Source organism: Lissotriton vulgaris, chromosome 1_1 (genome assembly GCF_964263255.1).
Source record: "Lissotriton vulgaris chromosome 1_1, aLisVul1.2, whole genome shotgun sequence".
NCBI lineage: Eukaryota > Metazoa > Chordata > Amphibia > Caudata > Salamandridae > Lissotriton > Lissotriton vulgaris.
The window spans coordinates 1,279,317,020-1,279,343,705 of NC_141685.1; the positions used below are offsets into that span (position 1 = coordinate 1,279,317,020).

General features: G+C 48.2%; 1 protein-coding gene across 4 annotated transcripts in view; it reads left to right on the forward strand.

The window, feature by feature from the left end:
- The window catches only part of CBX5 (chromobox 5), a 206,875-nt gene that overhangs the window by 46,539 nt on the left and 133,650 nt on the right, over positions 1-26,686 (forward strand). The window lies entirely within an intron of this gene.

Here is a 26,686-nt window from a genome sequence, read left to right on the forward strand (position 1 = left end):
CTAAGCACAGAACAAAATTCTTAGGAAAATACTTCAAGTGCGCAATCAATACAAGTGCCCGAGGGCACGGAAAGTTTAGTGGTCTCGGGTGGACCCGATAAGGCAAGTCGGAAGCGAGGGACTCGGGACCCTTAAGTAAGGAGGTTATGCAGGCACCGAAATGCCGGAGTTACCTAGCCACAAGGGCTGCGGCTGCACCAGTCTTACAGGCGTCGGGAGTCTTTGCCGACGAGCCAGGAGCCGGAAGGAAGGAGTTGCTGGCCGGTGACCAGTGAAGAATAGTTCGTAGAGATCCAAGCCTGGATCAGAGATCGTTGATACCTGAAAGCAGAGGGGACCAAGTTCGTACTACTAGCCAGTAGTCAGAGGGTACCAGGAGGGCACCGGATGGCCGTCACCTCGACTAGGTGAGTGGGCGACGCTAGGCTCTGCAGTCTCACGGACCAGGAGGCGTTGTCGGCGACCAGGATGGAGGTGCGAGCTGTCCCACGAAGGTTGATGCTGTCGGCGTCGCTGGGCCCAGGATTGGGGCAACAAGCCTTGGCAGATTTCAGGGCCACGTGGTGGGCCTAAAATGGCGTCTGGAGTGGACCAGGAGGGTCCGGGGTGCTCCTCTCGTAAAAGGGAGCAAAGGCCGGTCTGGAGCAACCAGACCAGCAGCGGTGGTTGTCGGATGTCGTCAAGGAGGTCACAAGCCAGCGGCTAGTAACCGGACAACGTGCTGAGCGGCAAAGCAGAAGGGCCCCACGCAGATCATGGAGATGCTGGGAGACTGCACTTCGATGCTGGAGCAGCTCAGGGTCGGGGCTTCTCGGACCCCAGAGCACTCACCAGAGGATTCCTTCGGTGATCGTGCTGGTTTAAGAAAGCGTGCAGGTTTTGATGATGGCCAGTCCCTCGAGGTCTCGTCGCACCCACAGATCTCAGCTGAGCTGACGATGTGGGTAGAGGTCAGAGGTGCCAGGGAAGCCGGTTCTCGTCGAGCTGGGTCGTCGGATTCCTGAGGAAGGACTTGCAGCAAACCGCAGAGTTCTTAGATGGTGCCTGCGGGTGCAGGGTGACTACTCCTTAGCCACAAGGGAGAAATCTTGAGAAGAGTCTCGAATGTCCTTTCGTAGAAAGTAGTTCTTGATTCAAAGATCTAATTTGGAAGGGTCCCCGCTCCTGCCTTTATCCTAAAGAAAGGGGTGGGTACATGACTAGGTCCTGCCCTAGGGGTGGGACCAGGAAGGGGGATAGTTACACCCCTCTCCCCTGCCGGACTTTCCCCAGGTCAGGGGCTGCGCGCCCCTGGAACTGGTTCTAGCCGGCAGATGCGTAGTGAGCACCGGGGTGCCACTCCGCAGTCACCTTCCTGCAAAGCCCTACCTACCCAGAATACACAAAACCCTGTCTGAGATGGTGCGAACACCGCCCCGGACAGGAAACCATTTGTCCAAGCTCTCCTTGCTGGAAGGACTCCCAGCAGCAGGAGGTCAGACTCGTGTCTGTGGTGGCAGCATCCATTTTGTGGAGCTGAGTCTTCAGTTAACTTTAACCGGGGTTCACAGTTACGTACATGTCGTGTCCCTCTAGAAGGGCGGAATGCTAACCTCGTCGCCAGAATTGGTGAGGGGGCAGCATCCCGATTCGTATGACACCTTACTCGACATGTCTTGATAACGCTATACCGAAGTTACCGATATGATACGCGTTATCATGGAACAGCCATTGGGTCTTGGTTCCGCAAGCTGCAACCGGGCTCGGCTCTTGCCAGAGCCCAATTCACACGATTCCACGCACTCTGCCTTCAGGATTGTCAAGGCCTGCTATAGGAGTGACTGATAGGAACTCGGGTGTCCATTTTAAGGTTAGATATAGGGATACTATACCTAAAGCAACGAGCGAGTACGCCACGTTGCCCCAGCTGTCGTGCAGCCAGTTCTGTCAGTTTTAGATGGCCATCCAGGGGTGGCATAATACATGCTTCAGCTCCTGGTAGGCCCTGGGTACACCGATGCCCTGAGTTACAGGGTCTGACAGGGTGGCCCAGTTCCAATTGGGTAATGCACCTAAGGTACACACATCAATTTAGCGAGAGAACAGCTAGGCTGTGGGTCTGATTGGCAGGCCCACAGCCCGAGAAAGTCGTAAACCAGTGAAACAAAAGCAAAAAGTCCGGTTGATCATAGGATTGCATACCCTACTCTCCTACAGTAACAACCAAGCAGCCACATCTTACCAAGGCTTCTAACAGGGAAACCAGGGTCACCAGCAGGGACCGCAACAGCAGACATGGCAATTCCAACCTAGGGGCCAGTCCTTTCGTGGGCGCACAAGGGGACGAGGTAGCACATCCAGAGGAGGCCAACAGCCCGCCTCCAAGTGACTTCACAAAAACTTCAACGCACACCCAGACAACACCAACCGAGGTGTCATATAACAAAACAACCACAAGTATGTCAGTTCCTCCAACATGCATCACCAGTAGAAGGCAGGATAAAAGACTTCCTCCAGTAGTGGAGGGAGATTACCACAGACAAGTGGATACTTGGCATCATAAAGCATGGCTATTGTATAGAACTACAAGGACAACCCCCACACAGAAAGCCAAACTGAAGAATTCACTCAAGAAGATAACTATCACAATTGTTACAGGAAGCAAAGTAACTTCTAGACAAACGAGCCATAGAAAAGGGACCAGCACATCAGTGAGGGAAGCGGGGTCTACTCCACTTACTTTCTCTTACCAAAGGTGGACTCGACGTTAAGGCCTATCCTGGTCTTAAGGTACCTAAACAAGTACATAAGAACGCAAACTTTCAAAATGACAGCTCTACAAGAAGTAATTCCCCAAATACAACAAGATTACATGACAATAGATCTAAAGGATGCTTACCTGCACATGCCATTTAACAGAAAACGCAAACACTTGCTAAGATTTGTGGTAAAGGATATACACTACCAGTTCACAGTACTAGCCTTCGGTCTAAAATCCGCGCTGGCAGCAGCGGCGGCACACTTGAGGAGACTGGATACCCGTATCTCGACGACTGGTTGGTAAAGGCAAGTTCATACAACGCCTGCAAAGAAAACACTCCTACAACAATACAAACACTGTTGAGATTGGGGTTCTCCATCCACTGGGGAAAATCCTTCGCAGAACCAGAGCAGGTGAAAGTCTTCTTGGGAGCAGAGATCTTCACCTTGCAGGGCAAGGTGTTCCCAAGCACAAAGAGGACCTTGGCAATTCTGAAGGAGACACAGAATTACCGCAAGGGGCAAGCTCTGACAGTGAGGACGGTGGGGAAAATGATGGGCATGATGGCGTCTTGCATAACCTTAATCCCCCACATCCGACTACATATGAGACCTTTCCAGGAATGGCTTTAACAGCAATGGTCGCAGGTTACAGGGAGCTGGGAGGACCTTGTGGTTGTCCCGCAAACCTATATCAATAAATGGCGTGGTGGAACAAGAGAAACCTAACGCAGGGAAAACCATTCACACAACCAGCTCCATCAGCGACCATCACAACGGACGCATTCCAGCTGGGATGGGGAGCGCACATGAACAACCTCAAAGTGATATGATTGTGGAAGCTCCAAGACCCAGTCAAACACATCAACTACCTAGAACTAGACTGTATTCCTAGCGTTAAAGGCCTTTCCGGAGCACCTATACGGAAAGAGAGTGTTGATTCAAACCGCCACCACAACAATGTTCTACATAAACAAGCAAGGAGGAACTCACTCGGTGACCCTGTCATCACTAGCACAGGACATTTGGAAATGGGACATTCCGAAACAAATAGACCTAGCAATACACCTCCCAGGAAAGAACAATGTGGAAGCAAACCGGCTGAGCAGACAGTCATCCGCATCCCACGAATGGGAGATCAACCTTCAGGAGTTACAGAAAATATTCAACAAATGGGGACACCGCAAATGGACCTACTTGCAACACCCCAAAATGCCAACACTTCGCATTGAGAACGTGCAGTCAATCCCTGGGAAATGCCCTGTGGATAAGTTGGTCAGGGACATTTGCCTATGCTTTTCCACCGATACCACTCCTACACAGGGTACTGAACAAGTGCAGAGCCAGCAAGGGACGCTGATTCTAATCACACCACAGTGGGCCAGACAGACCTGGTTCTCACAAGTAATGGAAATGGAGCAGGGCCCAGCTCACAGGTTCCTAAAAAGAGATCTGCTAAGCATACAAAATGAGAAGGTGCTGCACCCAGAGCCGGAGAGCCTCAACCTGGCGGCATGGCTCTTGAAGACTTAGAGTTTGCACACCTCAAACTGACAGAGCGCACTAGAGCAGTATTGCGGGAGGCACCTACCGCAAGAAAATGCTTTGCAGCCAAATGGAAGAGATTCTCGCAATGGTGCGCTAAGGAGAAACTTCAAAACAGGAGAACAAGGGAATCCACAGTATTAAAGTACCTAACTCATCTACTGTAAAGCAAGCTAAGTTACACCTCTCTCAGGGTGCACTTGGTAGCAATAGTGTCATACACAAGGGAAGAAACAGGGAGAAGTTTCTTCACCTCACTAGTGGTAGAATATGTTCCTGGAAGGGGCAAAAAGAATAGCCCCCCCTCCCCCTAAAAGGGTACCACCGCCAAAAATGGAACCTCAACGTGGTACTGGCGCAACTAATAAAGGCGCAGTTCGAACCTATGCACAAGGCCACCCTCCATATGCTCACGCTGAAAACAGCATTTCTAGTGGCTATCACTTCACTACAAAGGGTAAGCGAGCTGCAAGCAGTCCCATTACAAGAACCCTACTTACAAATACACAGCGACAGGATTGTAATGAGAACGGACCCACACTTCTTACCAAAGGTGGTTTCTAGGTTCCACATCAATCAATCTATCCAAATTCCAAGTTTCTTCCAAAAGCCTACAACTAGCGCGGAAAGAGCATTACACACACTGCACGCCAGAAGGGCAGTAATGCATTAAATAGAAAGGACAAAGGCATGCAGGAAGGCCAGACAGCTTTTTGTGTCCTTCGCCACCAGTTTTCTGGGCCGACCAGTAAACAAGAACCTTATTGCAAGGTGGTTTGCACAAAAAATACAATACCACAAGCAAGCGGTACAGGAATTGCAAGGAACTACGCAGGCTGACCCAACAAGGAAGAAGGGAGCCACCATAGCGTTCCTAGCAAACACACCTATTCAGGACATCTGCCAAGCAGCAACGTGGGCATCTGTGCACACTTTCACTAAACATTACTGTGTTGATATTCAAATGAATAAGGAAGCTCAAGTGGGACAGAAGGTCTTACAACACATAGTCCGGAATCAGAGTTCCTCTTTCACCCAGTCATCACTGACCTAGCAAACTGCTACAAAGTCTATGCACAGCATAGTGAATCCAGAAAGATTCATGCTGCAAAAAGAATAGTATTACCTGTCTGTAGTTTTGCAGCTTGAAGACTTTCTGGATTGATTAGCGATCCCACCCTCCTCCGCCAAAAGGAACCAAGAGGAATGGGTTTCATAGATAAACAACAACACTCAAACAGGAACAGAAAAAAGAATCCGAAGATGGCGATCACAGGAGGGAGCTTCCTCCGGAAGTCTGGCAACGACACAGAGGACACCAAATGGTGGTACGTCGGCGCCCACCCTACCTGGGTCAGGGGAAAAAAAGGAAAATACGACCATTCCAGACATAGGTGGAATAATCCACGACATAGTGAATCCAGAAAGTCTTCAATCTGCAAAACTACATTGACAGGTAAACTATTCATATCCTTAGAATGACCATCCAGGTGTCCAGCTTTGGCTCCTCGTCTAATCAAATGGGGCCTCACGTAAGTCTTGCCCCTCATTTAGGTGCACGAAGATGCTATGTCACAGGATGCGCATCTTAGGATGCATCAACTGTGAGCCGCCCAGATGCTCATGGTTTTCAGCAAAGGAGAACCCCTCGACACTGAGGCACATTGCCTCGAGATTGACCTTCGATACCAGTGAGTTTGAAAACCGTTTACTTCCAGTGTGGCCATGAGCACCACAGTGGCACAAAGCATGAAGTCCCCATACAAAGCAACTCCTTAATGCTCAAGGCAAAAACCCACTGCGTCTGGTTCATAGCCACCTTCAATCTATAGGAGACATCATGGGAATGCCGCTGACCAGACCACAGAGGAAAAGTATCCAAAAACGATCATGCTTATAAAGACCCTTAGGGACCCATCTTCTAGATCCAAGTCTGCACCTAAAGAACCCTGGAAGCCCACAATCGTCGGGCCTTCGATGCAGAGATAAGATGTTTTCAGGCACCCATCCACAAAAAGCTCATTAAGGAACTGCATATAAGGCGGAAGAGTTTTTTTCTTCCATCCCAACACTGGGAAGTCTTCTACAAAGCCGTATGGGAAAAGATCCAACTAATTACTGCCAGTACTGAATATTCAAGGAATAAATCGATTCGATAAGTCTTTATTTCGATTTAACAAGAATCCGAAGACCTTTACATTTAAAATATTTAAACATTTCATTTCCTAGAATAATGTAAGTCTGCCACAATAGAAGTGACACCATCAAGTGATTCCATCCAGAAATACAAATAGTATACAATAAATAACTCTAAAACTGAATAAAATACTATCCAGTAAAAGCCCCATACCTATTTACAGTAGGTGCTGCATGTAGGTAAGTGACTATGTAAAAGGACCAGGTAATAATTGTGAGAAGGTGGCTCTATATATACTGGACCAGAATAAGGTACAGTGTGTATAGAGTCCACAAACCCCAGAGGTATAACAGAGGTTAAAGCCAGGTGTGACCTTACTCTCTAAAGTGGTAGCCTGGTCGAGCAGTAAGGCCGTACCAGAGGACAGTGTAAAGCATTTGTTGTACACTCAGTCAGCAAAAGGTTTCACACACTCAAGGACTGAACTCTAGGCCAATGATTTTTATATCAAAATATATAGTTTTATTTTTAGAACCAACAGGTATAAAAAAGTACTTTTCTCGATATGAGTACTCTCATATAATTACTTTGCAAAGAAGCAATACACTTTGTAAACACAATAGGTACAATGGCTGCAGTAGGCAACACAATTCTAAACCCGATTTAACATTGAGTTCAATGGGTTTTCTACATAAATGCAGCTAGTTACTTTATCGATTTACTTTTGTAGTCCCAGGACTGGATCATAGTCAGTCTTGGGGTCTAAGCTGGAAACAGTTTAGCAAAAACGATTTGGCTATTGCTACGATTTTTAAGAAATATAAAGCTATTTCAAAAGTTCACACTTGAAAGCTTTTCACTGAAAATCTGGCAATATTATCCAATGGGAGGAAAATCAAGTTGCAGTTAGTTTTCTTGTTACTTTTGTAATCCAGGACTGGGCCCCGAAGTCCAGCACTGGGGTCTCTACTTAAAACAGGTAAGCAATTGCGTTTTAGAAGTAGGTACGTTTTTTAAGGAATATTTGTAATTTTCAAATGTAGACGGAAGAGATTTCACAGAAAAACAGTCAATGGTTTCCTATGGGCGAAATTTAGATTACTAGTAACAATGGTTGTGATTACTTTTGCGGTTCAGTACTGGGCTAAAAGGTACAGCACTGGCTTCTCTCCTGATTACAGGTGAGTAATTTTGAAATTCGTTCTTCGGCTGATTTTAGATGAATATTTTAAAGTTTCAAAACTTCACACTTAAAAGATTTTTCGAGTCAAACCAGTCAATGTTATCCTATGGCAGGAAAGTGAGTCATCGGTTTTCAGGTGAGTACTCGATTGGTGAAGTTAAGGTTCTGGGCATAGACTCAGGGGTCCCCCAGGGTCAGGTAAGTACAGTTGGTTTACCCCCAGCGGCACAGTAGCGGCCGGATGCAGAGGTAGTTAAGCCCAATGTTATCCAATAAGGGAAAGGGGGCCTCCGGTTGGTGGCTGCTGGCTAGCAGGCCACACGGCTGTGGGAGCTGGGCTCCTGGTCACTTGCTCAGGGCAAAGGGGGAAGTAGGATAGGGTACAGGTTGCACTGCCAGGGGCACTTGGGTGGCTGGGTGCAGGGTGCTTTTGAGTCGTCGGGCGCTCAATGTTATTCAATGAGGATCTTGAAAAGGGAACAAAGGCTGCAGGCTCGGGGACGAAGGATCTTCTGGAGCGACCAACACTTCGAGGGGTAAGTTGGGATCTTGGAGGATAGGTAGGCACCTAAGAGTTGGGCACAAAGGGCCGTGGGGCGCCGTGTGAAGGGGTGTCTTTTGAGGTTGGGAAATCTTACCCCCTGCTGGTCGCGGTTGGAGGGGTCCTTTGTCCTGAGGCTGCAGGCGTCGTCTGGGTCGGTCTGCTCGTGGGAGACCCAGGTAGTCAGTCAGGTCCTCGGGGGTTTTTGAGGTTGCTGACCACTGGAGACGCCGGGGTTTAGCAGGTTCGAGGGTCGACCGGCCGGTAGGGCTGAGGCCACATCAATTGGTGTCTTCCTCTTCTTAGCAGCTGCATGGCAGGTCTTGTTTCTTGTTCTTCTTTCTTGTTTCGGTATCTGAATCTAAGGAAGGTAGGTTCAGGGAGCCCCCTAAATACTGAATTTAGGAGCATTACTGTTCGGGCAAGGACAGGGACCAATAGGTCCCTGTCCTGGTGTGGGTACACCCCCTATCCTGCTCCTCTCCCGTGGGAGGGGGGCAGGAGCCTATCTGTGATTAGGCAGGGCTTCCCATCTTCAAGATGGCCGGAGCCCGGGGTCGTGCTTCACCTAGTCTTCCCCCCACCTGAGGGGTGGGGTTGGCACAGGCTGGCAGACCCCCCTTCTTGATGTAGTTTTTCCCGCCAGTCTTCCTGCCAGATTGGGGGTCAGGACTGGTAGGCGCCAGTTGCTGGGTACAGCAAATGGTCTGGAGAAGCTCACAGAGGCCTTTGGAAGTTTCCTCCTGCCCATCCTGGGGGAGGAGACCTAGCACCTCGCCCAGGATGTGCATTGTTGCAGGCTCCGGAGAGCGGGGGCTCTCCACCCAGGGGTCCAGCACCATGTCCGCTGTTTGGCAGCCTCTGCAGCCACTCAGCCCAGACGTGGATTGCAGGTTAGGTTTCAGGGGGCATCTCGAAGATGCCCCCTGTAGTGCATTTTACATTAAATCCCACACTGGCATCAGTGTGGGTTTAATGTGCTGAGAAGTTTGATATAAAACTTGTCAGTGTAGCCATTATGGTGCTGTGGCGTTCGTAAAGACAACCTCCCACCACCATATACTCTTAATGGCATCACTGCACTTACAGTGCCCAGGAATGGTCCTGGATACTGTAGGGGCACAGGGTTCATGCCCCTCTGCCCACACCACGGACATAGGGCACCCAGCTGGTGGGGTGGCTGATGTATGGCAGGGCAGTGGGGTTGTGGGCCTGGCACACAGGGATGTGTGCCATGTTGGCTCTTTGTTTAGTTCTGCACCTAGACACTCAGCTTTCAAGGGCAGTGTGTGGATGTCAAGATACAGGGCCCCTAAGGGTGGCACAATAAGTGCTGCAGCCCTTGGGGGTCTTCTCTGGTCACAATGCCCTGGGTACCTAGGGTACCATTTACTAGGGGCTGATATGTGGCCAGAGATGCCAATTGGGTTTAGGCTGTAGTATAGTTTTTAGGGAAGGAACACAGGTCCTGGGTGCCTGATTGGCAGGGACCTAGGGCACACCTAGGAAAAGTGCATCAGGTATCGGGCAAAAAGTGTGGGGGGGGGGGCACTGCAACAGAAACTCACTTCCTCACAGTAATAAAATTCCAGTATCTTTCGTACTCGTTAACATGTCTAATCTCCAAAAACTCCCTTGTTAGAGACGGCCTGGATAATGACAAAAAGCGTTTCATGTTAACCATGCTCCAATATGTCTCCTTGAAATCCTTTCTAGAAGGAAAAACGTTGTCTACAGGATTTTCCCACAATCGGCTCAGCCCCATCTCACTGAAAATAGCTTTTGCCTGCCTTAGCCAAGGAATTTTACACGCGCAGTCAGCGTCCTAACTTTGAGGAGAGCTTGTGCATACCGGGAAAGCTTGGGGGTAACCCAGAGCCTTCTCCAATAAGCCACTGGTCTATAGCGTGCCACCTCCTCGCAAAAATGACAGCCCAAATCAAAATAAAGGGCCATCAATGGTGTAGATTGTGGAAGACCAGTTATACCCCTCAAAATTTGTTTTGGGAAATTGTCAGAGATGCTAGATTACCGAAACCCCATAATTTGGCCACATACAGGACCGAAGCACTAATTTTGGAGTTGTAAATTTTTAAGGCTGAGTCAATTGACTTAGTATGAGAAAGGCGCTGTTCCTTTAATAGGGCACCAGACAGTTGTGCATGTTCAAGGACCAACTGATCAATGTGTGGTTTCCAGTTGAGTTTGCTACCTAAGGTAATAACCAGGTATGTAAAAACTAGAGTCTGCTCTAGGGTAGCTTCATTCATGTCTACTCTCCCTTTTACGATCTTGTGTTTATGTAGCACCATGAACTTGGTCTTGTCCACATTGACTAAGAAGCCATGGTCCCGACAGAACTCCTCAAATCAAACATTAGCCTTCTGGAGTTCTTTTATGGGTTTTAGAGATTGTGTCATCTGCCAACATAAGCAGGGGGATCTTCATGCCAGCGAGAGTAGGGGAGTCAGTTGGATGATTCATAAAATACAGAATCTCCCTATAATATACAGAGAGAAAGGAGTTGGTGCCATAAGGCACCCCTGACGAACCCCTCTGGCAATAGGAAACCTATCTGTCACACTCCCCTGCTGACCCCACTGAACCTGAGCAAAATCTCAGTTATGGAGTTTAATTTAAAAAGCCAGTAGATCAATTGTCATGCCCTGTTCAGCAAATACTCTCCACATCTTGACACGTGAAACTAGGTCGAATGCCAACTTAAGATCTACGTAAGCAGCATATAATGTACCGCCTCTTAATCACCACACACCAATAAATTAAGACCAACCTAAAAACCTGGTCAATAGTGCTCGTGTGTGAGAGAACCCAGCCTGCAATGGAGAGAGAATATCATATTCATCAATCCAATCGTGGGTTCGACTTAACACCAGCCTGGCAGTCACTTTCTGTAAGCAATCAATTAAGCTTATGGGCCTATAATTGCCAGGGTTTGAACAATCCCCCTTTTTGAAAATTGTAAGGATTTTGTCTCCCTGCCGTGAGTCTGGTATTGGGGAGCCGCTAGCAAAGCGTTCGCTAGGGACTGGATATAAATTACCCACGTAGCTTTATTTTGCAGGAACAGATTAGCAGGTACACAGTCCAACCCAGGCGCTCTACCTCTCGGGAATGAGTTTAATGCTAGATCTACCTCCTGCCTGGTAAAGTGCAAGGGGGTGGGGGGGGGGGGTTAGCTAAGGGAATCGGGGATTGTTCTTGATTTTGTTCAAGATCATGATTTGCTATAGCAAACTGGATGTTGAAGTGGGATACCCACAGTTCGGGGCTACATAATTAATAAGTGTTTGGCTTGGTTTCCCCTTACCCCATTTCACCAAATGCCAGAATGTAGCCATATATCCTTCTTTACTGGCTTTGAATAACTCGTCCCAGTCCCTTTAAGTTTTATGTTGTGCTAGCTTGTACTCCACCCTTGCACTTTTAATGCTTTTCCTATTCTTAGATCTTATAGCCCTGTCTAGTACTTTAAACAAAATGTTATTAGTACCTGGTACAATACTGTACAAAAAATATACAATAAATCTTCTTGTACTCAATGCATAAGTATAGACCTATTTTAAACATGAGAAAATTGACAAATAAATCTTATATAAATATCTAATGTGTGTAATAAAATCAGGGGAAAAGTGTGTGTGTGTGTGTATATATATATATGTGTATATATATGTGTGTATATATATATATATGTGTATATATATATATATATATATATATATATATATATATATATATATATATATAATATATATATATCACACACACAATAGGGTAGACTAAAACAGGACTCCCTACAGACCTTAAGAGAGCCCAGATACGCAGATCCATCTCCCTCATCCTCCTACCTGATAGGTTGATCTTGATACCTAGCAGCCCCTCCCAAAACTTCTCAATCTCAGCACATATTCCCTTTAGTTTTTCACATTGATAAAACATATGGACCAAGTTAGCTGGCCCTTCCTGACATCTTGGGCAATTCTCATCCTCCCTTTTATCCCATTGAAATAACTTTGCAGGAGTAAAATACAAATTGAAGAGTTTTATAATGTGCTCTTAGATTTGTGGAGCGGAACAATTTGCCCGCTAATTGTAATGCTTTATCTAAATCAACATCCGGATCCCCTAATTTCCCCATCAACGAAGTCTCACAATTATCCATATCATCTTGTAACAATTCGATTAGTTATCTATAGATCATTTTAATTCTAGTTCCACCACCTAATAGATAATCAAACATATTTGTTCTACCCCCTGGGTGGATACGAGGTCTAATGCCCATAAGCGTTTGGCAGATTTGAAGATACTTAAAACCATGATTGGGAGGGACTACAAATTTACGTTGGATATCATCAAAACTCAACAAGTTATTTGTGTCAATATCCATGATATCCCCTACTCTTCTGACTCCCTGTTGCTCCTATACACTTCCCATCCTGTCATTGCTAATTTGCAGGAAAATGCAAGAATTTCATAGAGGCGTATAGTAATTAATTTTCGGGATTACCAATATTTTCTGAGCAGCTTTCCGTACTCCATTCAACACCTTATACCAAGTTTTACTATAATACTGTCTGTCTATCCTGCGTAACAAAAGGCCATAAGCATCTACACTCAAAAGCAATTCAAAAATAGATGGGGGATTACCACTCCCAAAGGGGGAATCAGCAGGATCAAATAGAATCCCCATCTGACTCAATAAACAGGCCCAGTGATAAAATCTAATATTGGGGGACTGCTAGCCCTCCCCTTTCTTGTGGAAGAGAGATACCTCATAGATCTTCTCACTTTGCCATATTGCCAAATAAAATTCACAAATTCTGACTGTATAGATTTAATCCAACCTTCGCCTACCACAAGAGGGATTGAATGGAAAAGATATAGTATTTTAGGGAGCATAGTCATCTTGAGTACATGGGCTCAACCTATTATAGAAAGGTGGATAGTATCTATCCTTTTTAACTCTTGCGCAATAGACGCAACCAACGGGCAAAGTTCTCTTCGATAATTGTGATCATTTCAGGGCTTATCCTTACCCCCAAATAGGTTGCAGAGTCAACCTATCTCCCATCCTGTTTTACCACATTGTTAGTGCAAACTACTTGAGTTTTACTTTCGTTCAGGAGATAACCTGAACAGCTACCAAATTCCTTAGCTATCCGTGTGAGAGCTATCATAGCCGCAGATGGATCTGTCGTGGTTATAGCCAAATCATCGGCATACGCCAATAGTTTGGTCTCAAGCCCTTTGCACACTAATGGCTTAATAGCCTCACAGCTTAATATCCTATGCATCAGCGGGTCAATATAAAGGGCAAAGAGAATTGGAGAACCGGGCAGCCCTGACGTGTCCCCCGAGAAATTAAAATCTCTTCCGAGCTGCCTCCCATCAACTGAATCCTAGCCCTGGGATCGACATGCATAGCTTTGACCGCTCTCTTTATCTTAGGGCCAAAGCCCCTATGTTCCAATATCTCCCATAAATACAAGATCCTAGGTCAATGTAAGAAGAAGAGAGGGGGGGGACCGGGAGCTTGTTGAGGTCCAGTGTCCGTGCTCCTAAGTAAGTCATCGTACCAAAACAGGACAGTTCCGTGACAAATGGGCGCATGTATGTCGCCCACAGGTCAGACAAAGGAAGAAAAGAGATGGAGGGTAGAACAGAGGAGAAAAAGAGTGAAAAGAGGTAGATTCTATTCCCCGGTTTCAAGGATACACTCCCGAAGGGGAAGTCTTGCCTCTCTTTCGCCCTCACACACCCCGAAGGATGTCATGCTTCATCATCGGGCTTTCTTGTGCTCCTCGTCAGACCGGCGCTGCAATGTCTGACGGGCCCCCGAAGGGTCTCTTTAGCGGAGATCTTTTAAAGAGAAACCGCCGTATGGTGTATGCAGGTGTGGGGGCAGAAAATGAAGATGGGAGGGTTTCTATTTAAGTGAAGTAGTGCGTGCAAGTGAATTAAAAATACCTAGGGGCATCCAGTCTGAGGTGCTTTTATTAACGTGGTGTCCTTGGTAGATTAAAAAAACCAACAGGTTAGTGTCACGTGAGGCTCCTATGTGCCGGTGTGACTGGTCATAAGGTCGACATGTTTCACGCCTGTGTGTCAACAAGATCGGTGGCGTTTCTTCAGAACCTAAGGTGAAGTGCACGTCTAATTAAATTAAAACTAGGGAATCCAAGAGTGTGGGGGGGGGGCACATATGCAAGGATATACATTGATAGCCTTGTCAAAAGTGGTGTGGTGTGGTGTACTAGGGTACACACCAGGATATCCGTGGGTAGATACTGATATATGTGCCTGTAAAGAAGACGACGACAGGGGAGACAAAGTAAAAAAAAATACAAAACGAAAAAAAATGGTAAAGGTCTAGTATTGTACAGTCCCTAGAGTCAGGGACCAGGACAGCCAACCTTGTACCGAATTCACTCACAGACACATTGACACTGATGACATGCAAATGACCTCAATAGTGGTATAGGGGAGCCAAGGTCGTGTCTACAGAACAGAAATACAGGCGTGTAGCGTCGATCAAGGTGGGGCACACGGGACCGCAACAGTGGGTGAAGTGTCCTCCTGTAACGACTCCAGTGCCGTCTGATAATCTCATTACCCTGGCTGTTTGCAATAGTTGGATATACAGTCATTGCGTGAATAGCGTGTGTTATGCACATGAGCAAACGTGGGGTCAGCACAGCGCAGTGGATCCTCTAGTCCCTCCTGACAGGGCAATCACCGAAAACTCATGGATCGCCTTGTCTGGTCGGGTGCCGGTACACTCGTCCTGCTTAATGCCGGAGGCAGATGTGCAGGTAGCGCGTATTCACGAATGCTGGGATGCCATTAGCATGCCGTAACCCGCTCAATTACTCACATGCTTACCCTCTGTCAGAGGTTGTAGCAGGATGCTCTTGCTTCCGCACCTACCCCTTCCAGCGGCTGCCTTACATTGGCGATGTTCGGCCCTCTATAAGTATACTGCAGATCTCGTGTCGTTGGGCGTGGTGTGCTCCATTTCCGGGTACGCGCTGGAGAATCTCCGCATGCTTTAGTGAGCAGTGTTCGGTGTCTGCATGCAGAGGAAGGCGTGAAAGAAACGCTGAGCATGCGTGGTTCAGACCGGGCTAGAAATAGTGACGGCCAGCCATAAAACCGGGTGGAAGAAATGCGTCGGCATATTGTGCCTAATTAAGATGGTATCCGACTGAACAAACATCCCCAAAAGATCCATCAACATAGGAGCTATGACATCCTGTAGGCACTTATATAGTTTCAAAGGAATACCATCTGGTCCTACGGCTTTCCCTGATGCTAGACCCTGCAGTGCTTCAACTACTTCCTCCAGTAAGAGATCCTCATCTAACGCCAGTCTATCCTGTTCAGTCAATTTAGGACCTAAATCATCAAATGATAAACTAGAAAAGTCTGCTCTGGCCTCCTCTTTGAATAGAGTCTGATAGAAGTTCTTAAACATTACGAATCTCATCTGGATCTGAATAATCCTGGTCCCCCTCACTAATACTATTTATCACATTCCTGCTACGCTCCTGCCTAATCCTCAGAGCCAAAAGTTTGCCCGCCTGTTCCCGAGTCTCATACATCCTACCCCTGTGTTTGATACTCATCGGCTGCTCTTTGAGCTACATGTTTATTTAACTCAGCTTTAATGACAAAGACCCTCTTCTGACTTCCAACGGCCTCACGCCCCTAGACTATATCCCTCACATGTAATTCTTCTGACAGCTGAGTCAGGAGGTTCTCATTCTGAGCCCTAGCTTCCTTCCTCAGCCTGGCAGAGTAGCCGATTATCTCCCCTCTCAAGGCTGCTTTGAATGTGTCCCATACCACATTTCGGGATGCTCTATCGATTGATATCAAAGAAATTTTGATCCCAAATCTATAAATGTTCCCTGAATTTAGTATCTACTAGCAGTCTCCTCTCAAAGGTCCCATCTTAAAGGGGGTCTAGTTGTAGTATCAGTATCATATTGTAAAATTAGTGGATTGTGTTCAGAGATGACTTTAGGTAACTTTTTAATTCCAACTATGCTTATCTCCTTAGCTGAGATGAGGAAATAGTCCAACTTAGAATATTTCTTAAAGGGGCATGGGAAATACGTGAACCCAGGATTATTAGGCTCTTCCCCCCCCCCCCCCCCCCACACATCCAACAACCCATAAGATTTAATCAATCGGCTTGAAATACACTTGACTTGCGGCCCATATAAGGGGTATTCAAACCCACCTTTGTAAGATCTGCTAAGATGTTAAAATTCCCCAAACTAAGAGGGGGCCTGGCCAGTTCAATAGTTCTACTTCCAAATTATCGAAAACTTCCGAGTCATCCTGGTTGGAGCCATATATAGTACAGAGTGTAAAACCCAACTCCAGTTCAACAAGTACCCACCGACGGTATGTATCTGCCAAATGACGTCTGGCCCTCCCCAAACTAGACTTAGCCAATATAGCCACTCCTCTGATATTAGATGTCTGCGTAGAGCAGGCCAGCATGTCATACCCTCTAATGTTAAGCAAGTGTTTTTTAGCCCAGGGGAGGTGGGTCTCCTGTAGGCAGACCACATCAATTTGATTTGATCTAACAAAATGGCCCAACCTTTGTCTTTTACCCCTATCATTCAGGCCTCCGATATTAATAGAGAGAACCTTAAGCTTCCCCATTATTACTTTGTAATTTATTCCCTGTTCTTAATTTCCGCCAATTCAAATACCTCAAACTCCTTGAATCCAAATGCACAAAGTATTGTACCAGGTAATTTCATTCCCCCCCCCCTTCCATAAGAAGTGCACCCCCCACCTTTCCTACCCCACCCTATACCTCCAGCAACCCCATTGAGGCGCTCAGACCTTAGTCTGTGCGTGTGATGCGCGTTGTACTAAAGGCTGGGCATCTTTTTCAAACCGCAAATACACCATAAACAATATATTTGAAACCTCAATATAACAATCCTAGCACCCAAACAAACAATACTATAACCCCTTGTCCCAGGGGGGGTTGCTCAGCTTGTACCTGCCCTTCAGTTTTGACCGAACTCTGGGTAAACACAAAGGTCGGATCTTTAAAGATTTTAACGAGGGTTTTATTGGAATATAGGTCTTCTTCTGCATAACAATTAAAGAGTTCAGGGAGAGGTAGTTTCAGTCTCTTTTAAAGGGAATGTAACCAAAGTTCGATAACTGGGTGTTCCGGGTACTTCCGTCGATACCATAGGTGATCCCCGCTGTCTCTGAGGAGGGTTGCCGGTCTTGGCTGTTCCGACGGTAGCTGGGGTCTTCCTCGTCGGGACCGCAGAAACCCAGAAAGCAAAAAAGGGAGAAAACTAACGGTTACTGGGACGTCCAGTACAAACAGTGGAGGGAAGGGGGGGAGTGAAGGGAACCGAGTGACAGTGAACTTTACTAACGTCACGTAGTGCTCTCAGTGCTCGTGAAGGAAGGGGCACATGGGACGCTAAGTACACTCGGCAGCGGTTATTACTCGGTAGGGACGCTACTCCGTCCGACCCACCCCGCTACTCGGCCCCGTACCTTGTTAAGCCACGTTCCTCCCTCGGGACCGTGGCGGGGCGATGCACTGAAACGTTGGCCTCCAGGCTTGATGATATCAGCTGGGCTCGTCTGCACTCCGTCCTCCTCCGGATTCACACTCGCGTTGTTCCTTCTCTCCACACCGTCTTCCTCCAGGGAAACTCCGTCCGTCGATGTTGAGACGCTTCCGCCTTTTGACGTCGCTCCGTAGAAGAGGGGCGGGGCTGCGGCAACCTCGTCGTTCCAGTTAAAGGCACCAGGTCCCGTTTCAGGTGGTATCCAGCAATCGTCCTGTTTCTCTCTCCACTCGTTTTCTGGCAGCTGCGGGGACAATGGGCAAGGTGAGAGGGGAGCGGCGGACCACCACTCCGGGTCATTTCGGGGTTCTCCTAGCAACCAGTCACATACCTCCCCCCCCCCCCCCCCCCTTGCTTCTCCCGATCGGGGAGAGGAAAGACCCTGGACAGAAAGTCTGCGTTCCCATTGTCTTTGCCTTTGCGATGCTGCACAATGAAGGAGTAGGGTTGCAGCGATAGAAACCACCGAAGTACTCTAGGGTTCTGGCTACTGTTCTGGTGGATCCATCTCAAAGGGGCATGGTCCGTATGGAGGACAAATTGGGTGCCTTCTAAATAATACTTTAATTTATCGATGGCCCACTTGATGGCCAGGGCCTCCTTCTCGATAGTAGAGTAGTGACATTCTCGTGGAAACAATTTCCGGCTTACATACAGTACCGGGTGTTCAGTCCCGTCCTCTCCAACCTGGGACAATACTGCACCTATCCCCACATTAGAGGAGTCGGTAGCCAGTATAAAGAATTTTGTGTAGTCGGGAGATAGCAATACCGGGGCTGGAGTCAGAGACCTCTTTAAAGATTGGAAGGCTTCTACAGACTCCTGTGAAGGATTTGTGAACCGTTTGAGCGGGACTTCTTTTCGTAGGAGATCTGTTAGGGGGGCAGCTGTCTCTGCAAATTTAGGAATGAACCTACGGTGGTACCCTACCAGCCCTAGAAATGCCCTCCTGTCTCTTTTAGTGGCGGGGAAGGGCACCTTCTCTATTGCTCTGATCTTTTCGTTTTGGGGAGCAATGGCCCCGTCGCCCAAAACATATCCCAGGTAGTTGACCTTAGTGAAGGCTGCTCTTGACTTTTTCGCATTAATATGTAGACCAGCTTTCCGTAAGGCTGAGAGAATGGTCTGCAAGTGTCTCATGTGTTCTTTCCAATTGTTGCTGTATATAACGATGTCATCCAAGTAGGCTGAGCTGAAGGTGGTATATGGCCGCAGTACTTGGTTCATGAGACGCTGAAAAGTTGCTGGAGCCCCATGAAGGCCAAATAGGAGGACAGTGAATTCATACGAGCCTTCGTCTGTAACGAAAGCGGTCTTCTTCTTGTCTTCCTCACGAAGAGGCACTTGCCAATACCCCTTTGTGAGGTCAATGGTGGTGATATAACGGGCGTCACCTATCTTCTCCACCAACTCATCTACCCGGGGAATTGGGTAGGTGTCGAAGTGGGACACTGCATTTAGCGCTCTGAAATCCATGCAGAATCTCTTCGACCCATCTGGCTTGGGGATCATAACGATCGGAGATGACCAGGGACTCTGGGACGGACGTATGACCCCCAATTGGAGCATCTCGGAGACTTCTTTCCTTACGGCTTCACGGCGAGCTGCAGGAATTCTATAGGGCAGTTGTTTCACTATCTTTCCCGGTAATGTTTCAATCCGGTGTTCTACCAGAGTGGTTCTCCCAGGAGTATCAGAAAACACATCAGAGAAGGGGGCCAGTATCTCCTGTAACGCTTGTTTCTGTTCGATGGTTAATTCATCATTCACCAAAAGCTGCTGTAAGGATGACTGTGAAGTTGCTGATGGTACGACCATGTGGTTGTCTTTAGGCGGGGGCCCCAACCACTCCTTAAGTAGGTTGATGTGGTATGTTTGTTTTCTTGGCAGTTATCCTTAACCGGTATGTGGTTTGCCCTATGGCTTCAATTACTTGATAGGGGCCTTGCCATTCACTCTTGGAACTGTTGCTGATGGAGGGAAGAAGAACTAGAGCCCACTTTCCTACAGCAATCTTGCGTAGCCTCTTCCCCTTGTCGTAGTTCATTTTGTTTCTCTCTTGTTGACGGTCCAGTGAGGAGTGAGCTAACTCCCTGAGTTTCCCCAGCTTATTTCTCAACTGTGTCGTATATTCCAGCATCCCTTTCTTGTCTTGTTCTTCCTCTGTCTCCCACATTTCTTTGGTCATTTCTAACAGTGACCTGGGAAGGCGGCCGTACAACAATTCAAAAGAAGAACAGCCTAGGCTGCTCTGTTTTTGGGATCGGATCACGAAAAGGGCCAGGGGTAGCAATCTGTCCCAGGATGGTCCTTCTGCGCTCAACATCTTTTTCAAGGTCTGTTTTAGGGTCTGATTGTACCTTTCGACGAGACCATCCGTCTGAGGGTGGTATACGGAGGTGCTCGGGTGTTTGACGTTTAGGAGTTTGCATACTTCCTTCATTAACTTGGAGTTGAAGGGGGTTCCCTGGTCGGTGAGGACCTCTTTCGGAAAACCCACCCTAGAGAACAACTCCACAAATTTTTCAGAAATGGCTGAAGTCGTAGTTGTACGTAGGGGGAAAGGCATCCACGAACCTGGTGGCGTAATCGACAACAACCAATGCGTATAGGTTACCTCGGGGAGTCTTCGGTAGAGGGCCTATGAGGTCTATGCCGACCCTTTCAAAGGGCGTTCCTATTATCGGCATCTTCTGGAGAGGGGCGGCCGTTGGTCTTTGCGAGTTTCTCTTTTGGCATATCTCGCATCTGGCACAGTAGTCCTGCACATCTTTATATGTTCCGGGCCAAAAGAAATGTCGGAGAACGACATCCGTGGTTTTCTCTTTGCCTGTGTGTCCGGCCGTTAGATGTGCATGGGCAAACAATAAGACCTGCTCTCTAAAGGACTTTAGAACCAACAATTGAAGATCCCCATCACTCTGTGCTTGTCGGTACAGCAAGTCTTTCTTGATCAAGAACCTGGGATATGTCGGGCTGGTGGTGCCTTCGCTAGCGTGGGTGCTTTCCCAGGCGTTATATAATGTCCGGTCTTCAGCCTGCGCAAAGCGGAAACTCTTGTCTATAACCCACGGTTCGGGAGAGAGGTAGGTGGCTTTGGGAGAGGGAGACTGGGTCAAGGTTTCCCTAAAAAGTGAAAGGAATTCAGGATTATCTGTCCCCAGTATCATGTCCTCTGGTAGGGAGTCCACCACCCCCACCCTGACCTGGCAAGGATCTCTTTGTGGCAAGTACAGTGTTAGTTCAGCTACCGGGTATGGTTTTACATCGCCATGTACGCAGCGAATGTAAACTGTGGCCGGGGTAGAGAGCTGTTCAGGTTTAACGAAGCGTTCCTGGACCACTGACTGTCGGCACCCGGAATCTAGTAGAGCCTTTACCATGAGTCCGTTAAGCTTCATACTCACATAAAATACGCTACCCAGTTCCGCCGAATACATCACGGTCCTTGGGAAGTAGCCAACTTCCATGGGCTCTTCGGGAGTTTTTTTCCTAGGGCACAACCTGGCTATGTGGCCCCACTCCCCACATTCGAAACACTGGGGCCCCCTGTTCATGGGGGAGATCATACCGGCTGGACGGGACCGCAAAGCTTCAGTCCCTATTTTGGGTTTCTTGTCCGGCTTCCCCGGGACTATCGATTTCTGAGACTTTTCTGTTTTGTCGGCATCCCATACTATCGTCCGGGGCTGGGCTCTGGCGAAATGAGACGCCATCTCAATGGCTTGGTTCACGTCCAGACTGGCATGTTGACGTAACCAACGCTGGGTTGCATAAGGCAGAGCCTCCATAAACTGCTCCAAGTATACTTTATTTAGTATTTCCTCCTTGGTGCGCACATCGGGTCTTAGCCACTTGGCGGCTATCCTTAGTCTGAAGAAGAGGGTCTTCGGATTCTCTCCTGGGGCTCCCCGCTCTTTTCTGAATTTCACTCGGTAGGCCTCCTGATCTAGGCCTAAATGGTCAAGGATGACTTCTTTAATTGTCTTATAGGTGGTGTTCCCTAAGGGGTTCGCGGCTTGATAGGCCGACTGGGCCTCACCAGTGAGAAGAGGAGCCAGGAAAAAGGGCCACTTTTCTTCAGGCCATCCCATAGCCCGGGCTGCCCTCTCAAAATTGAGGAGAAAAGAGTCGGGATCCTCTCCGGTTATGTATTTTTGTAGGGCCACACCTGCGTGATGAGGGGAGACTTGGCGTACTTCTCCCGTGATGACTTGTGTGGGAGGCGGCACATTCTTAAGGCCTTCGAGTTGGGCGGTAACGGTGGATTTAATCAAATCCCTGTCTGCTTGGGGGGACTGTATTTGTTGTTGTACTGCCCATTCGAGCTGCTCCTGGCCTTTTATGATGTGGTCAATAAGGGCTTCTATCTCGTTCTGGCAGATGGTTGGTGTTTCTGATCCCACTTCTGACACCAGTTGTCCCAGGGGGGGTTGCTCAGCTTGTACCTGCCCTTCAGTTTTGACCGAACTCTGGGTAAACACAAAGGTCGGATCTTTAAGTAAAGATTTTAACGAGGGTTTTATTGGAATATAGGTCTTCTTCTGCATAACAATTAAAGAGTTCAGGGAGAGGTAGTTTCAGTCTCTTTTAAAGGGAATGTAACCAAAGTTCAATAACTGGGTGTTCCGGGTACTTCCGTCGATACCATACGTGATCCCCGCTGTCTCTGAGGAGGGATGCCGGTCTTGGCTGTTCCGCCGGTAGCTGGTGTCTTCCTCGTCGGGACCGCAGAAACCCAGAAAGCAAAAAAGGGAGAAAACTAACGGTTACTGGGACGTCCAGTACAAACAGTGGAGGGAAGGGGGGGAGTGAAGGGAACCAAGTGACAGTGAACTTTACTAACGTCACGTAGTGCTCTCAGTGCTCGTGAAGGAAGGGGCACATGGGACGCTAAGTACACTCGGCAGCGGTTATTACTCGGTAGGGACGCTACTCCGTCCGACCCACCCCGCTACTCGGCCCCGTACCTTGTTAAGCCACGTTCCTCCCTCGGGACCGTGGCGGGGCGATGCACCGAAACGTTGGCCTCCAGGCTTGATGATATCAGCTGGGCTCGTCTGCACTCCGTCCTCCTCCGGATTCACACTCGCGTTGTTCCTTCTTCTCTCCACACCGTCTTCCTCCAGGGAAACGCCGTCCGTCGATGTTGAGACGCTTCCGCCTTTTGACGTCGCTCCGTAGAAGAGGGGCGGGGCTGCGGCAACCTCGTCGTTATAGTTAAAGGCGCCAGGTCCCGTTTCAGGTGGTATCCAGCAATCGTCCTGTTTCTCTCTCCACTCGTTCTCTGGCAGCTGTGGGGACAATGGGCAAGGTGAGAGGGGAGCGGCGGACCACCACTCCGGGTCATTTCGGGGTTCTCCTAGCACCCTGTCACACCCCTTTACCCCCCACCCCCCTTCACCCAGCTTCCCTCAAAACCAGAAATTTTCAACAACCCCTCAACCTTCATTTATTAAGAGAGTCCGGTATTCCTTTGCTTTAATCTGACGCAAAGTAGAGCGTATTCCCCTGATTAATTATCTTGAGCTGAACTGGGTTAAGATACACTTGAACACCTTTTTTCTTGAAAGAGCTTTATAAGTTGCCTCAATCTCCGTCTATCCACTGTGGAGTGGCAGAAATCAGGCCCTACAAAGAATGAGACCCCTCTGCAAGTTCTTTTCGAATCTGGCCTTGCTTGATCAGAGATTGTTTGGTGTAAAATGAAATTTCCCAAAAACACTGGTATAGCCCGTGGTTTGTCTCCTTCTTTTGCAGGTGTTCGTGCTTTAAATGGAATACGATGGGCCCTCTGTATCTCTGTTGTCCAATTCCACCCAATCGGTTCCGGAAAAGCTTCCTTGAAAAGATCGATTATATACAACCTGGTGTCGGACCCCTCAGCCCCCTCCTGGACCCGCAATACCCTAAGGTTGTTTCTTCTCTGCCGATTTTCGAATTCTTCAAGTTTCCATTGAATATCCTTTATTTGCGACTCCTGTGACTCTACCTGGTCTACCGCGTTTGTTGCATCTAGTTCTGTCGCCACGATTCTTTCTTCAAGATTTGTCACTCTATCCCCAATACTTGCACAGACTTTGGACAGTTTCCTAATAACCCCCGCATCATCCTCATCCCTGTTTGGGTTTTCTGTGCCCAAGTATAGCTTGATGTATTGTATCAAGTGTGGGGGGAGCCCCCTCTGATACCACCTCTGGAGATTTACCAGGGATCGTGCCAGAAAGCGGTAGGGCTGATAAATAATCCCATCTCAAATCCTTCCTCTCCCTATTCTGAATGCCACTCTGTGTAGCCGTTATCTTTGTTTTTTTAGTCGTTGAGGGAAGATTTTCATCACTATCCTCACTGTCGGATTCTAGACTGCTGCCCCCCTGAGATGTTCTCAGGACATCGTCTGACCATCCTGCACCCTCTGATACCGAGAAGAAGCTGTCACTAGGGTCTTTATCTTTATCTACATCAACCCTACTTTGGTGTGTTACAGCAGGTAATACACCCATTATTTACCTCTGTGGGGGCACGGCTAGGGTGTTTACTTATTTGGTTAATTTCTTCATGATCCTTCTCTAATTCACCCATTTTATTCCTGTCGTTGGAAATCTTGCTGCTGTCATTAATATTATTGATTCCGCTTTTGCTCACGGGCAGTTCCAAACTAGCCAAATGCTCTAGTAGGGGGACTTCCCATGCATCCCCAGAGCTGATCTCCTCCGGTGTTACAGCTACATCATTCTCATTATTTTTATCACCCGGCTCAGCAACCCGGCGTGAAGAATGTTAGATCAAATCTCCATGCGGCTGAGCCCGATTGATACTACTCTTTGGGTTACCAGCGTCTGGGTCACCCTGAGACTCCTCGCGGGCAACCATTGGGCTCACCTCTCCACTCTAACAGCCAGTCCCATCGCCGGTACTTGACACGGACACTGCCACCTCTTTTCCTGTTTGCACGTCCTTCGTACGAAGAACAGCTCTGCCACTGATAGACCCACCAGGTGATTTTTGCCAGTTGCTGCGCCACTTCCTCTCCTGAGTGCCAGGGGATCGGGGGGGAAAAGGATCTGCCGCGGACAGCCAGGAGAGCCCTCCCGCGCCGCCGCATCCATTGTACCTTCCACACGGGCCTTGCGAGCTGCAGCCGCTTTAGCGGAGCTCGCCACCACCTTCGGAGCCATCAGGGAGCCGTCTCTCACCAGCCTCTATAGAAACTGCAGCAGGTACTCTTCAACGAGGCACCTGATAAGATGCGCTCAGTTCGTTTAATCCCTTTTCTGTTGATGGGGTACTGCATCGGGTGGGGGGGTGAGGGGAGGGTCCTGGAGGGTTATCCAAATGTGTAAACCGCCAGGATTAGACTGATCTCAGATCCCGCAGTTTCTGCCAAAACTCTGCCACTGCCAGCTAGCACCGCTATCTGCCTCCTAAGCGGCCGCCATCTTGCCTCGCCCCTGCAGAATACTTCCTATCCTTGATACCTGTTGGCTAGATTTGGGTGAGCCACGCGTTCCCGTTTTTTTTTTTTTTGCGGGGGATTGCAACCTAGAGCCAAGGCTTTCTTTTGCCGCCTAGTAGGCACATTAGCAGAAATATGAAGGCGGAGAGGATGAAATACTATCCACACTTCGTGCAGTAGAAAACCCTAGTTGTGGACTTGCTATAGGTGCTAGATTTGTTTGGGAGCTCGAATTAGAAGTAGCATTAGACTCTAATACAGAAGTTGAACCTATAGGGAGTCGTATTGGATCTAGGGAGAGTCGGCGTTCGTCAGCTGAATCTTGTGCATTGCCACGGATTCTGCCCGAGAAAGGAATGCATTCAAGGTACCTACCACTCCTACCCCGCCGCCCCTTTTTGCGTGTTCTTGCTCATTACCCTAGCTTTAGTGGGGATTTACTCCAGAAACAACAAAAGAGAAAAATATAATAAAATGAGGAAAACCAGCACGCTGGTACTATATTACACTACTAACTAAACCCAATACTACAAACATACATGAAGCAAACAATAATGGGAGACTGGCCCAGCCTCTTCCCGCTCCTGACTGGCACAGACGGGCCCGCCCTTGGTCCGGGCTCCGTCCCACGCCTCCGGTGGAGAGGCAGCGCTTTAAGAGCAATGTACCACCCCACCCCCCTCACTCCCAGCAGCTGGGGATAGCCTGGTGCACCCTGGGGGCTGAAGTCCTCACCCCGGGTGATGCAGTGGTTAAACGGCAAGTTGTCCCAGTAGTTCGGTGCAGCAGAGCGTCCTCCATGCCCCCGTCCTTTATCCTGACACGCTGGACACAAAAACAGCAGAGGAATAAATCACTTTTGTGAACCTGGTGGCGAAACAGGGCAAGGTCACAATCCCTGTGCCATTGCTGCCTTCACCTAAGCACTTGCCTCCACCACCTCCTTCTCCACACCCATATTCTCCACCTCCTCTAGAATCTCCAGAGGGGTCAATTACTCTTATTCTGACCCTATCAGCCATTATGGGGTGGGAGACTGTGGGATGACTGTGTATGGTGTCAATCCACATGACGATTTAGGCCATTAGCCCTATACCATCAAGACCCCTAATAATAATACTGCGTATCATGCAGTTATTCAGAGGTCGGCTAGTGCCTTCAGCGTGGTAATACATACCATTAAAGAGGACTCTTATTTTCTTGTGAAAACCCTTTCAAGGACTGAACACAGAGTCCAGTTTCTACAAATGCCCAAGGTGATACTTCAAATGGCTCAAAAGAACTTTAAGGAGCCAATAGTCAACCTAGTTATGCCCAGGGTCTCATGGAAATAAAAGGCACCTCCCAGTGACCCACTGCACCTCACTCCAGGTAATCTGTTGGCACTTACCTTAAATGAGAATCTAAGTTGATGTATGCTCTCCATCACATGCTTGGGACTGCA